At 45.8% G+C, this 12,526-nt stretch overlaps 9 non-coding genes and 1 pseudogene across 9 annotated transcripts; all 10 read left to right on the top strand.

Moving 5' to 3' along the window:
- Positions 1-835: 835 nt before the first annotated feature.
- On the top strand, positions 836-1,026 carry LOC141209849 (U2 spliceosomal RNA). The gene has a single exon (XR_012280038.1). It is a non-coding gene; the product is annotated as a U2 spliceosomal RNA (small nuclear RNA).
- Positions 1,027-2,147: 1,121 nt separating this feature from the next.
- LOC141210833 (U2 spliceosomal RNA) lies at positions 2,148-2,239 on the top strand (annotated as a pseudogene).
- A 789-nt stretch (positions 2,240-3,028) lies between these two features.
- LOC141210629 (U2 spliceosomal RNA) lies at positions 3,029-3,210 on the top strand. Its single transcript, XR_012280775.1, has one exon. It is a non-coding gene; the product is annotated as a U2 spliceosomal RNA (small nuclear RNA).
- A 1,119-nt stretch (positions 3,211-4,329) lies between these two features.
- Positions 4,330-4,520, top strand: LOC141209222 (U2 spliceosomal RNA). Its single transcript, XR_012279423.1, has one exon. It is a non-coding gene; the product is annotated as a U2 spliceosomal RNA (small nuclear RNA).
- A 1,125-nt stretch (positions 4,521-5,645) lies between these two features.
- LOC141209219 (U2 spliceosomal RNA) lies at positions 5,646-5,836 on the top strand. Its single transcript, XR_012279421.1, has one exon. It is a non-coding gene; the product is annotated as a U2 spliceosomal RNA (small nuclear RNA).
- Positions 5,837-6,957: 1,121 nt separating this feature from the next.
- On the top strand, positions 6,958-7,148 carry LOC141209218 (U2 spliceosomal RNA). Its single transcript, XR_012279420.1, has one exon. It is a non-coding gene; the product is annotated as a U2 spliceosomal RNA (small nuclear RNA).
- Positions 7,149-8,267: 1,119 nt separating this feature from the next.
- LOC141209217 (U2 spliceosomal RNA) lies at positions 8,268-8,458 on the top strand. Its single transcript, XR_012279419.1, has one exon. It is a non-coding gene; the product is annotated as a U2 spliceosomal RNA (small nuclear RNA).
- Positions 8,459-9,578: 1,120 nt separating this feature from the next.
- Positions 9,579-9,769, top strand: LOC141209216 (U2 spliceosomal RNA). The gene has a single exon (XR_012279418.1). It is a non-coding gene; the product is annotated as a U2 spliceosomal RNA (small nuclear RNA).
- A 1,125-nt stretch (positions 9,770-10,894) lies between these two features.
- On the top strand, positions 10,895-11,085 carry LOC141209214 (U2 spliceosomal RNA). Its single transcript, XR_012279417.1, has one exon. It is a non-coding gene; the product is annotated as a U2 spliceosomal RNA (small nuclear RNA).
- A 1,119-nt stretch (positions 11,086-12,204) lies between these two features.
- LOC141209212 (U2 spliceosomal RNA) lies at positions 12,205-12,395 on the top strand. Its single transcript, XR_012279415.1, has one exon. It is a non-coding gene; the product is annotated as a U2 spliceosomal RNA (small nuclear RNA).
- Positions 12,396-12,526: the final 131 nt, after the last annotated feature.

Below are 12,526 nucleotides of genomic sequence, written 5' to 3'. Positions count from 1 at the left end.
GTGCTTTCACCTAAATAACTACAGGTGGTGAGATAAGCTGCACAATATAATTGACCTTTCAGTATATTGTTGCACACACACCATCTATTTAGCAAATGCCCTTGTTATCAACAGCAGCCTTTTAAACTCACCTGAGCTAACAGGTATGTGAGCTGGTTACTCTGCTGCGCTTAAAATTTCTTTTTTGGTTTGCTACAATGCCTTTTCTGAAACGTTGTCTCCCTCTGCTGGAACACTGACTTCTTTCATTTAATGCCTGCAGACTATAAAAGAGAAACCAACCCAAAAAGTTTGGTTGATTAGTCTGTGGCATTCTTTTAAACTGTTGCTTATGGCGGTCTCTGTGAGCTTCTCAGTGACATTCAGCCATCCAGGTATCCCGCCTGCAGTAGACGGAATGTGGCAATGGAACGCTGGCTGCGCGTGTCATAATAGGCTCTGAGCCTTTATATACCTGCGCACAGCAGCAGCCACCTTCAGTCTGCTGCTGGACAGCCAGCAGCAGCAGCAGGAGAGGTAATTAATCAGCAACCCTCCTGCTAAGGGTAGACAGCTGCTCGTTCCACCCCCCCCCCGCCTTAATTGGTTCTCCTCCCTTCCAACGGTGTTGAGGCGGGTGGGAACAGCCGGGGGTTGAGGGTACTGTGCTAAAAGAGGTGGAGTTATGCAGATCTAAAACGCGTGGATTGCAGCAGCAGCAAGCCGAAAAGTGCAGGCATGTGAGGGATCTAGAGGTTGACAGCATGTCTTCTTAACGGGAGTCCAGGTGGCCATCTCCACAAATGGACTTTTCAGAATCCTTGGGTGGCACCGTAGTCGGAAACCAATTCTGGTTATCGCTTCTCGGCCTTTTGGCTAAGATCAAGTGTAGTATCTGTTCTTATCAGTTTAATATCTGATACGTCCCCTATCTGGGGACCATATATTAAATGGATTTTTAGAACAGGGAGATGGAAAAAGAGCTTGCTCTGTCCACTCCACGCATTGACCTGGTATTGCAGTATCTCCAGGACCGGTGCAACCCTTCTTTAATGCAGTTTCTAAAATCAGAAAGAATTGAATTCAATGCTTTTTGTTCATTTTGCTTGTTTGTCGGATTTTGGGATGGACTCTTTGGCTTTGCTTTTCTTCTCCTCATTGGATTTTTCATGTTAAAAGTTGCAGAAGCCAGATGACAAGCTCATTTTGGTTCAACTTCAGCAACTGTGCATTGCATTGCCATGTAATGTAATGTAATGCAATGCTATCTATCTAGCTCTCCCTCTATACTTCCTTTTGGATAAACAGACATATTAGGCAAGCATTTTGGAGCTTTCACCTAAATAACTACAGGTGGTGAGATAAGCTGCACAATATAATTGACCTTTCAGTATATTGTTGCACACACACCATCTATTTAGCAAATGCCCTTGTTATCAACAGCAGCCTTTTAAACTCACCTGAGCTAACAGGTATGTGAGCTGGTTACTCTGCTGCGCTTAAAATTTCTTTTTTGGTTTGCTACAATGCCTTTTCTGAAACGTTGTCTCCCTCTGCTGGAACACTGACTTCTTTCATTTAATGCCTGCAGACTATAAAAGAGAAACCAACCCAAAAAGTTTGGTTGATTAGTCTGTGGCATTCTTTTAAACTGTTGCTTATGGCGGTCTCTGTGAGCTTCTCAGTGACATTCAGCCATCCAGGTATCCCGCCTGCAGTAGACGGAATGTGGCAATGGAACGCTGGCTGCGCGTGTCATAATAGGCTCTGAGCCTTTATATACCTGCGCACAGCAGCAGCCACCTTCAGTCTGCTGCTGGACAGCCAGCAGCAGCAGCAGCAGGAGAGGTAATTAATCAGCAACCCTCCTGCTAAGGGTAGACAGCTGCTCGTTCCACCCCCCCCCCCGCCTTAATTGGTTCTCCTCCCTTCCAACGGTGTTGAGGCGGGTGGGAACAGCCGGGGGTTGAGGGTACTGTGCTAAAAGAGGTGGAGTTATGCAGATCTAAAACGCGTGGATTGCAGCAGCAGCAAGCCGAAAAGTGCAGGCATGTGAGGGATCTAGAGGTTGACAGCATGTCTTCTTAACGGGAGTCCAGGTGGCCATCTCCACAAATGGACTTTTCAGAATCCTTGGGTGGCACCGTAGTCGGAAACCAATTCTGGTTATCGCTTCTCGGCCTTTTGGCTAAGATCAAGTGTAGTATCTTTCGAAAAGGCGGTTTTGGATGTTGGCCGCCCTAGTAGATTGATACATTATGCACACTGGGGTTTAGGCGCTTGTTAGTACGCCAGGTGGCTAATATAGTCATCTGGTGGAAAGCATGGCCCCCCAGGATCGACGCCATTGGGCCGGGGAAGATCGAAAGCCCGAAGTGTGAAGTGCCCCAGGAGTGGTGACCCTGGGGTGCCTTAACTCACTGGGATTGGGAACCCCACTTGAGTTTATGGCACATTTGCACAAGCACTTCAAATTTTCTTTCTTCGCACACACCCTTATTCCGGGCCTTCTGGCCTTAGGATGGGGAATTTTTCAATTCCCGGTCGAAGGTCCGGGCAGTATTATACTGTGAAACCTTCACTATTTATTTAATTTCTTTGTCACTGTGTGTCCACTTATTCACGTGTGTCACGTCCTACTAGGATTTTGTCGGGATGCGGTTCCCTTACGGGTTCCTCTCTTGGCAGGTCTAGGGGGGGAGTGTGTGGCCATCAGGTTCCGCTCCCCCCTGAACCCCCCTGGCTCTCCTCTTTCGGGAGGAGAGCGTTGTTGGCTCCCCTCTTCCGGGAGGGGAGCACAGTCTTTGGCTCCCAGTGCCTTGCTCGGGTGAGAACTCGGGCAGGTGCTGGGGGTAAGATTGGGTCGCCTCTGGCTTCGGCTGGAGGTGGCTTTTTGTCCCTGTTCCTCGCTGTGGCCTTTTGGCTCGGAGGGACGGGGAATGGTTTGGGGGACCCTTCTCCTTTTGGAGAGGGTTTCAAGAAGACCAGCATCCTAGTGCACTTTTTTTGTGGCACTTGTCACTTTTTTAAGCGCACTCGGGTTTTGTACACGAATTCGGGCTTTCAAAAAGAAAAAAATCTGTTCTTATCAGTTTAATATCTGATACGTCCCCTATCTGGGGACCATATATTAAATGGATTTTTAGAACAGGGAGATGGAAAAAGAGCTTGCTCTGTCCACTCCACGCATTGACCTGGTATTGCAGTATCTCCAGGACCGGTGCACCCCTTCTTTAATGCAGTTTCTAAAATCAGAAAGAATTGAATTCAATGCTTTTTGTTCATTTTGCTTGTTTGTCGGATTTTGGGATGGACTCTTTGGCTTTGCTTTTCTTCTCCTCATTGGATTTTTCATGTTAAAAGTTGCAGAAGCCAGATGACAAGCTCATTTTGGTTCAACTTCAGCAACTGTGCATTGCATTGCCATGTAATGTAATGTAATGCAATGCTATCTATCTAGCTCTCCCTCTATACTTCCTTTTGGATAAACAGACATATTAGGCAAGCATTTTGGAGCTTTCACCTAAATAACTACAGGTGGTGAGATAAGCTGCACAATATAATTGACCTTTCAGTATATTGTTGCACACACACCATCTATTTAGCAAATGCCCTTGTTATCAACAGCAGCCTTTTAAACTCACCTGAGCTAACAGGTATGTGAGCTGGTTACTCTGCTGCGCTTAAAATTTCTTTTTTGGTTTGCTACAATGCCTTTTCTGAAACGTTGTCTCCCTCTGCTGGAACACTGACTTCTTTCATTTAATGCCTGCAGACTATAAAAGAGAAACCAACCCAAAAAGTTTGGTTGATTAGTCTGTGGCATTCTTTTAAACTGTTGCTTATGGCGGTCTCTGTGAGCTTCTCAGTGACATTCAGCCATCCAGGTATCCCGCCTGCAGTAGACGGAATGTGGCAATGGAACGCTGGCTGCGCGTGTCATAATAGGCTCTGAGCCTTTATATACCTGCGCACAGCAGCAGCCACCTTCAGTCTGCTGCTGGACAGCCAGCAGCAGCAGCAGCAGGAGAGGTAATTAATCAGCAACCCTCCTGCTAAGGGTAGACAGCTGCTCGTTCCACCCCCCCCCGCCTTAATTGGTTCTCCTCCCTTCCAACGGTGTTGAGGCGGGTGGGAACAGCCGGGGGTTGAGGGTACTGTGCTAAAAGAGGTGGAGTTATGCAGATCTAAAACGCGTGGATTGCAGCAGCAGCAAGCCGAAAAGTGCAGGCATGTGAGGGATCTAGAGGTTGACAGCATGTCTTCTTAACGGGAGTCCAGGTGGCCATCTCCACAAATGGACTTTTCAGAATCCTTGGGTGGCACCGTAGTCGGAAACCAATTCTGGTTATCGCTTCTCGGCCTTTTGGCTAAGATCAAGTGTAGTATCTGTTCTTATCAGTTTAATATCTGATACGTCCCCTATCTGGGGACCATATATTAAATGGATTTTTAGAACAGGGAGATGGAAAAAGAGCTTGCTCTGTCCACTCCACGCATTGACCTGGTATTGCAGTATCTCCAGGACCGGTGCACCCCTTCTTTAATGCAGTTTCTAAAATCAGAAAGAATTGAATTCAATGCTTTTTGTTCATTTTGCTTGTTTGTCGGATTTTGGGATGGACTCTTTGGCTTTGCTTTTCTTCTCCTCATTGGATTTTTCATGTTAAAAGTTGCAGAAGCCAGATGACAAGCTCATTTTGGTTCAACTTCAGCAACTGTGCATTGCATTGCCATGTAATGTAATGTAATGCAATGCTATCTATCTAGCTCTCCCTCTATACTTCCTTTTGGATAAACAGACATATTAGGCAAGCATTTTGGAGCTTTCACCTAAATAACTACAGGTGGTGAGATAAGCTGCACAATATAATTGACCTTTCAGTATATTGTTGCACACACACCATCTATTTAGCAAATGCCCTTGTTATCAACAGCAGCCTTTTAAACTCACCTGAGCTAACAGGTATGTGAGCTGGTTACTCTGCTGCGCTTAAAATTTCTTTTTTGGTTTGCTACAATGCCTTTTCTGAAACGTTGTCTCCCTCTGCTGGAACACTGACTTCTTTCATTTAATGCCTGCAGACTATAAAAGAGAAACCAACCCAAAAAGTTTGGTTGATTAGTCTGTGGCATTCTTTTAAACTGTTGCTTATGGCGGTCTCTGTGAGCTTCTCAGTGACATTCAGCCATCCAGGTATCCCGCCTGCAGTAGACGGAATGTGGCAATGGAACGCTGGCTGCGCGTGTCATAATAGGCTCTGAGCCTTTATATACCTGCGCACAGCAGCAGCCACCTTCAGTCTGCTGCTGGACAGCCAGCAGCAGCAGCAGCAGGAGAGGTAATTAATCAGCAACCCTCCTGCTAAGGGTAGACAGCTGCTCGTTCCACCCCCCCCCCCCCCCGCCTTAATTGGTTCTCCTCCCTTCCAACGGTGTTGAGGCGGGTGGGAACAGCCGGGGGTTGAGGGTACTGTGCTAAAAGAGGTGGAGTTATGCAGATCTAAAACGCGTGGATTGCAGCAGCAGCAAGCCGAAAAGTGCAGGCATGTGAGGGATCTAGAGGTTGACAGCATGTCTTCTTAACGGGAGTCCAGGTGGCCATCTCCACAAATGGACTTTTCAGAATCCTTGGGTGGCACCGTAGTCGGAAACCAATTCTGGTTATCGCTTCTCGGCCTTTTGGCTAAGATCAAGTGTAGTATCTGTTCTTATCAGTTTAATATCTGATACGTCCCCTATCTGGGGACCATATATTAAATGGATTTTTAGAACAGGGAGATGGAAAAAGAGCTTGCTCTGTCCACTCCACGCATTGACCTGGTATTGCAGTATCTCCAGGACCGGTGCACCCCTTCTTTAATGCAGTTTCTAAAATCAGAAAGAATTGAATTCAATGCTTTTTGTTCATTTTGCTTGTTTGTCGGATTTTGGGATGGACTCTTTGGCTTTGCTTTTCTTCTCCTCATTGGATTTTTCATGTTAAAAGTTGCAGAAGCCAGATGACAAGCTCATTTTGGTTCAACTTCAGCAACTGTGCATTGCATTGCCATGTAATGTAATGTAATGCAATGCTATCTATCTAGCTCTCCCTCTATACTTCCTTTTGGATAAACAGACATATTAGGCAAGCATTTTGGAGCTTTCACCTAAATAACTACAGGTGGTGAGATAAGCTGCACAATATAATTGACCTTTCAGTATATTGTTGCACACACACCATCTATTTAGCAAATGCCCTTGTTATCAACAGCAGCCTTTTAAACTCACCTGAGCTAACAGGTATGTGAGCTGGTTACTCTGCTGCGCTTAAAATTTCTTTTTTGGTTTGCTACAATGCCTTTTCTGAAACGTTGTCTCCCTCTGCTGGAACACTGACTTCTTTCATTTAATGCCTGCAGACTATAAAAGAGAAACCAACCCAAAAAGTTTGGTTGATTAGTCTGTGGCATTCTTTTAAACTGTTGCTTATGGCGGTCTCTGTGACCTTCTCAGTGACATTCAGCCATCCAGGTATCCCGCCTGCAGTAGACGGAATGTGGCAATGGAACGCTGGCTGCGCGTGTCATAATAGGCTCTGAGCCTTTATATACCTGCGCACAGCAGCAGCCACCTTCAGTCTGCTGCTGGACAGCCAGCAGCAGCAGCAGCAGGAGAGGTAATTAATCAGCAACCCTCCTGCTAAGGGTAGACAGCTGCTCGTTCCACCCCCCCCCCCGCCTTAATTGGTTCTCCTCCCTTCCAACGGTGTTGAGGCGGGTGGGAACAGCCGGGGGTTGAGGGTACTGTGCTAAAAGAGGTGAAGTTATACAGATCTAAAACGCGTGGATTGCAGCAGCAGCAAGCCGAAAAGTGCAGGCATGTGAGGGATCTAGAGGTTGACAGCATGTCTTCTTAACGGGAGTCCAGGTGGCCATCTCCACAAATGGACTTTTCAGAATCCTTGGGTGGCACCGTAGTCGGAAACCAATTCTGGTTATCGCTTCTCGGCCTTTTGGCTAAGATCAAGTGTAGTATCTGTTCTTATCAGTTTAATATCTGATACGTCCCCTATCTGGGGACCATATATTAAATGGATTTTTAGAACAGGGAGATGGAAAAAGAGCTTGCTCTGTCCACTCCACGCATTGACCTGGTATTGCAGTATCTCCAGGACCGGTGCACCCCTTCTTTAATGCAGTTTCTAAAATCAGAAAGAATTGAATTCAATGCTTTTTGTTCATTTTGCTTGTTTGTCGGATTTTGGGATGGACTCTTTGGCTTTGCTTTTCTTCTCCTCATTGGATTTTTCATGTTAAAAGTTGCAGAAGCCAGATGACAAGCTCATTTTGGTTCAACTTCAGCAACTGTGCATTGCATTGCCATGTAATGTAATGTAATGCAATGCTATCTATCTAGCTCTCCCTCTATACTTCCTTTTGGATAAACAGACATATTAGGCAAGCATTTTGGAGCTTTCACCTAAATAACTACAGGTGGTGAGATAAGCTGCACAATATAATTGACCTTTCAGTATATTGTTGCACACACACCATCTATTTAGCAAATGCCCTTGTTATCAACAGCAGCCTTTTAAACTCACCTGAGCTAACAGGTATGTGAGCTGGTTACTCTGCTGCGCTTAAAATTTCTTTTTTGGTTTGCTACAATGCCTTTTCTGAAACGTTGTCTCCCTCTGCTGGAACACTGACTTCTTTCATTTAATGCCTGCAGACTATAAAAGAGAAACCAACCCAAAAAGTTTGGTTGATTAGTCTGTGGCATTCTTTTAAACTGTTGCTTATGGCGGTCTCTGTGAGCTTCTCAGTGACATTCAGCCATCCAGGTATCCCGCCTGCAGTAGACGGAATGTGGCAATGGAACGCTGGCTGCGCGTGTCATAATAGGCTCTGAGCCTTTATATACCTGCGCACAGCAGCAGCCACCTTCAGTCTGCTGCTGGACAGCCAGCAGCAGCAGCAGCAGGAGAGGTAATTAATCAGCAACCCTCCTGCTAAGGGTAGACAGCTGCTCGTTCCACCCCCCCCCGCCTTAATTGGTTCTCCTCCCTTCCAACGGTGTTGAGGCGGGTGGGAACAGCCGGGGGTTGAGGGTACTGTGCTAAAAGAGGTGAAGTTATGCAGATCTAAAACGCGTGGATTGCAGCAGCAGCAAGCCGAAAAGTGCAGGCATGTGAGGGATCTAGAGGTTGACAGCATGTCTTCTTAACGGGAGTCCAGGTGGCCATCTCCACAAATGGACTTTTCAGAATCCTTGGGTGGCACCGTAGTCGGAAACCAATTCTGGTTATCGCTTCTCGGCCTTTTGGCTAAGATCAAGTGTAGTATCTGTTCTTATCAGTTTAATATCTGATACGTCCCCTATCTGGGGACCATATATTAAATGGATTTTTAGAACAGGGAGATGGAAAAAGAGCTTGCTCTGTCCACTCCACGCATTGACCTGGTATTGCAGTATCTCCAGGACCGGTGCACCCCTTCTTTAATGCAGTTTCTAAAATCAGAAAGAATTGAATTCAATGCTTTTTGTTCATTTTGCTTGTTTGTCGGATTTTGGGATGGACTCTTTGGCTTTGCTTTTCTTCTCCTCATTGGATTTTTCATGTTAAAAGTTGCAGAAGCCAGATGACAAGCTCATTTTGGTTCAACTTCAGCAACTGTGCATTGCATTGCCATGTAATGTAATGTAATGCAATGCTATCTATCTAGCTCTCCCTCTATACTTCCTTTTGGATAAACAGACATATTAGGCAAGCATTTTGGAGCTTTCACCTAAATAACTACAGGTGGTGAGATAAGCTGCACAATATAATTGACCTTTCAGTATATTGTTGCACACACACCATCTATTTAGCAAATGCCCTTGTTATCAACAGCAGCCTTTTAAACTCACCTGAGCTAACAGGTATGTGAGCTGGTTACTCTGCTGCGCTTAAAATTTCTTTTTTGGTTTGCTACAATGCCTTTTCTGAAACGTTGTCTCCCTCTGCTGGAACACTGACTTCTTTCATTTAATGCCTGCAGACTATAAAAGAGAAACCAACCCAAAAAGTTTGGTTGATTAGTCTGTGGCATTCTTTTAAACTGTTGCTTATGGCGGTCTCTGTGAGCTTCTCAGTGACATTCAGCCATCCAGGTATCCCGCCTGCAGTAGACGGAATGTGGCAATGGAACGCTGGCTGCGCGTGTCATAATAGGCTCTGAGCCTTTATATACCTGCGCACAGCAGCAGCCACCTTCAGTCTGCTGCTGGACAGCCAGCAGCAGCAGCAGCAGGAGAGGTAATTAATCAGCAACCCTCCTGCTAAGGGTAGACAGCTGCTCGTTCCACCCCCCCCCCGCCTTAATTGGTTCTCCTCCCTTCCAACGGTGTTGAGGCGGGTGGGAACAGCCGGGGGTTGAGGGTACTGTGCTAAAAGAGGTGGAGTTATGCAGATCTAAAACGCGTGGATTGCAGCAGCAGCAAGCCGAAAAGTGCAGGCATGTGAGGGATCTAGAGGTTGACAGCATGTCTTCTTAACGGGAGTCCAGGTGGCCATCTCCACAAATGGACTTTTCAGAATCCTTGGGTGGCACCGTAGTCGGAAACCAATTCTGGTTATCGCTTCTCGGCCTTTTGGCTAAGATCAAGTGTAGTATCTGTTCTTATCAGTTTAATATCTGATACGTCCCCTATCTGGGGACCATATATTAAATGGATTTTTAGAACAGGGAGATGGAAAAAGAGCTTGCTCTGTCCACTCCACGCATTGACCTGGTATTGCAGTATCTCCAGGACCGGTGCACCCCTTCTTTAATGCAGTTTCTAAAATCAGAAAGAATTGAATTCAATGCTTTTTGTTCATTTTGCTTGTTTGTCGGATTTTGGGATGGACTCTTCGGCTTTGCTTTTCTTCTCCTCATTGGATTTTTCATGTTAAAAGTTGCAGAAGCCAGATGACAAGCTCATTTTGGTTCAACTTCAGCAACTGTGCATTGCATTGCCATGTAATGTAATGTAATGCAATGCTATCTATCTAGCTCTCCCTCTATACTTCCTTTTGGATAAACAGACATATTAGGCAAGCATTTTGGAGCTTTCACCTAAATAACTACAGGTGGTGAGATAAGCTGCACAATATAATTGACCTTTCAGTATATTGTTGCACACACACCATCTATTTAGCAAATGCCCTTGTTATCAACAGCAGCCTTTTAAACTCACCTGAGCTAACAGGTATGTGAGCTGGTTACTCTGCTGCGCTTAAAATTTCTTTTTTGGTTTGCTACAATGCCTTTTCTGAAACGTTGTCTCCCTCTGCTGGAACACTGACTTCTTTCATTTAATGCCTGCAGACTATAAAAGAGAAACCAACCCAAAAAGTTTGGTTGATTAGTCTGTGGCATTCTTTTAAACTGTTGCTTATGGCGGTCTCTGTGAGCTTCTCAGTGACATTCAGCCATCCAGGTATCCCGCCTGCAGTAGACGGAATGTGGCAATGGAACGCTGGCTGCGCGTGTCATAATAGGCTCTGAGCCTTTATATACCTGCGCACAGCAGCAGCCACCTTCAGTCTGCTGCTGGACAGCCAGCAGCAGCAGCAGCAGGAGAGGTAATTAATCAGCAACCCTCCTGCTAAGGGTAGACAGCTGCTCGTTCCCCCCCCCCCCCCCCCCGCCTTAATTGGTTCTCCTCCCTTCCAACGGTGTTGAGGCGGGTGGGAACAGCCGGGGGTTGAGGGTACTGTGCTAAAAGAGGTGGAGTTATGCAGATCTAAAACGCGTGGATTGCAGCAGCAGCAAGCCGAAAAGTGCAGGAATGTGAGGGATCTAGAGGTTGACAGCATGTCTTCTTAACGGGAGTCCAGGTGGCCATCTCCACAAATGGACTTTTCAGAATCCTTGGGTGGCACAGTAGTCAGAAACCAATTCTGGTTATCGCTTCTCGGCCTTTTGGCTAAGATCAAGTGTAGTATCTGTTCTTATCAGTTTAATATCTGATACGTCCCCTATCTGGGGACCATATATTAAATGGATTTTTAGAACAGGGAGATGGAAAAAGAGCTTGCTCTGTCCACTCCACGCATTGACCTGGTATTGCAGTATCTCCAGGACCGGTGCACCCCTTCTTTAATGCAGTTTCTAAAATCAGAAAGAATTGAATTCAATGCTTTTTGTTCATTTTGCTTGTTTGTCGGATTTTGGGATGGACTCTTTGGCTTTGCTTTTCTTCTCCTCATTGGATTTTTCATGTTAAAAGTTGCAGAAGCCAGATGACAAGCTCATTTTGGTTCAACTTCAGCAACTGTGCATTGCATTGCCATGTAATGTAATGTAATGCAATGCTATCTATCTAGCTCTCCCTCTATACTTCCTTTTGGATAAACAGACATATTAGGCAAGCATTTTGGAGCTTTCACCTAAATAACTACAGGTGGTGAGATAAGCTGCACAATATAATTGACCTTTCAGTATATTGTTGCACACACACCATCTATTTAGCAAATGCCCTTGTTATCAACAGCAGCCTTTTAAACTCACCTGAGCTAACAGGTATGTGAGCTGGTTACTCTGCTGCGCTTAAAATTTCTTTTTTGGTTTGCTACAATGCCTTTTCTGAAACGTTGTCTCCCTCTGCTGGAACACTGACTTCTTTCATTTAATGCCTGCAGACTATAAAAGAGAAACCAACCCAAAAAGTTTGGTTGATTAGTTTGTGGCATTCTTTTAAACTGTTGCTTATGGCGGTCTCTGTGAGCTTCTCAGTGACATTCAGCCATCCAGGTATCCCGCCTGCAGTAGACGGAATGTGGCAATGGAACGCTGGCTGCGCGTGTCATAATAGGCTCTGAGCCTTTATATACCTGCGCACAGCAGCAGCCACCTTCAGTCTGCTGCTGGACAGCCAGCAGCAGCAGCAGCAGGAGAGGTAATTAATCAGCAACCCTCCTGCTAAGGGTAGACAGCTGCTCGTTCCACCCCCCCCCGCCTTAATTGGTTCTCCTCCCTTCCAACGGTGTTGAGGCGGGTGGGAACAGCCGGGGGTTGAGGGTACTGTGCTAAAAGAGGTGGAGTTATGCAGATCTAAAACGCGTGGATTGCAGCAGCAGCAAGCCGAAAAGTGCAGGCATGTGAGGGATCTAGAGGTTGACAGCATGTCTTCTTAACGGGAGTCCAGGTGGCCATCTCCACAAATGGACTTTTCAGAATCCTTGGGTGGCACCGTAGTCGGAAACCAATTCTGGTTATCGCTTCTCGGCCTTTTGGCTAAGATCAAGTGTAGTATCTGTTCTTATCAGTTTAATATCTGATACGTCCCCTATCTGGGGACCATATATTAAATGGATTTTTAGAACAGGGAGATGGAAAAAGAGCTTGCTCTGTCCACTCCACGCATTGACCTGGTATTGCAGTATCTCCAGGACCGGTGCACCCCTTCTTTAATGCAGTTTCTAAAATCAGAAAGAATTGAATTCAATGCTTTTTGTTCATTTTGCTTGTTTGTCGGATTTTGGGATGGACTCTTTGGCTTTGCTTTTCTTCTCCTCATTGGATTTTTCATGTTAAAA

The sequence above is a fragment of the Phyllobates terribilis genome, unplaced genomic scaffold (assembly GCF_046119375.1).
Source record: "Phyllobates terribilis strain yellow unplaced genomic scaffold, ASM4611937v1 Scaffold_169__1_contigs__length_4117513, whole genome shotgun sequence".
NCBI lineage: Eukaryota > Metazoa > Chordata > Amphibia > Anura > Dendrobatidae > Phyllobates > Phyllobates terribilis.
This window is presented reverse-complemented; position numbering and strand designations above follow the sequence as displayed.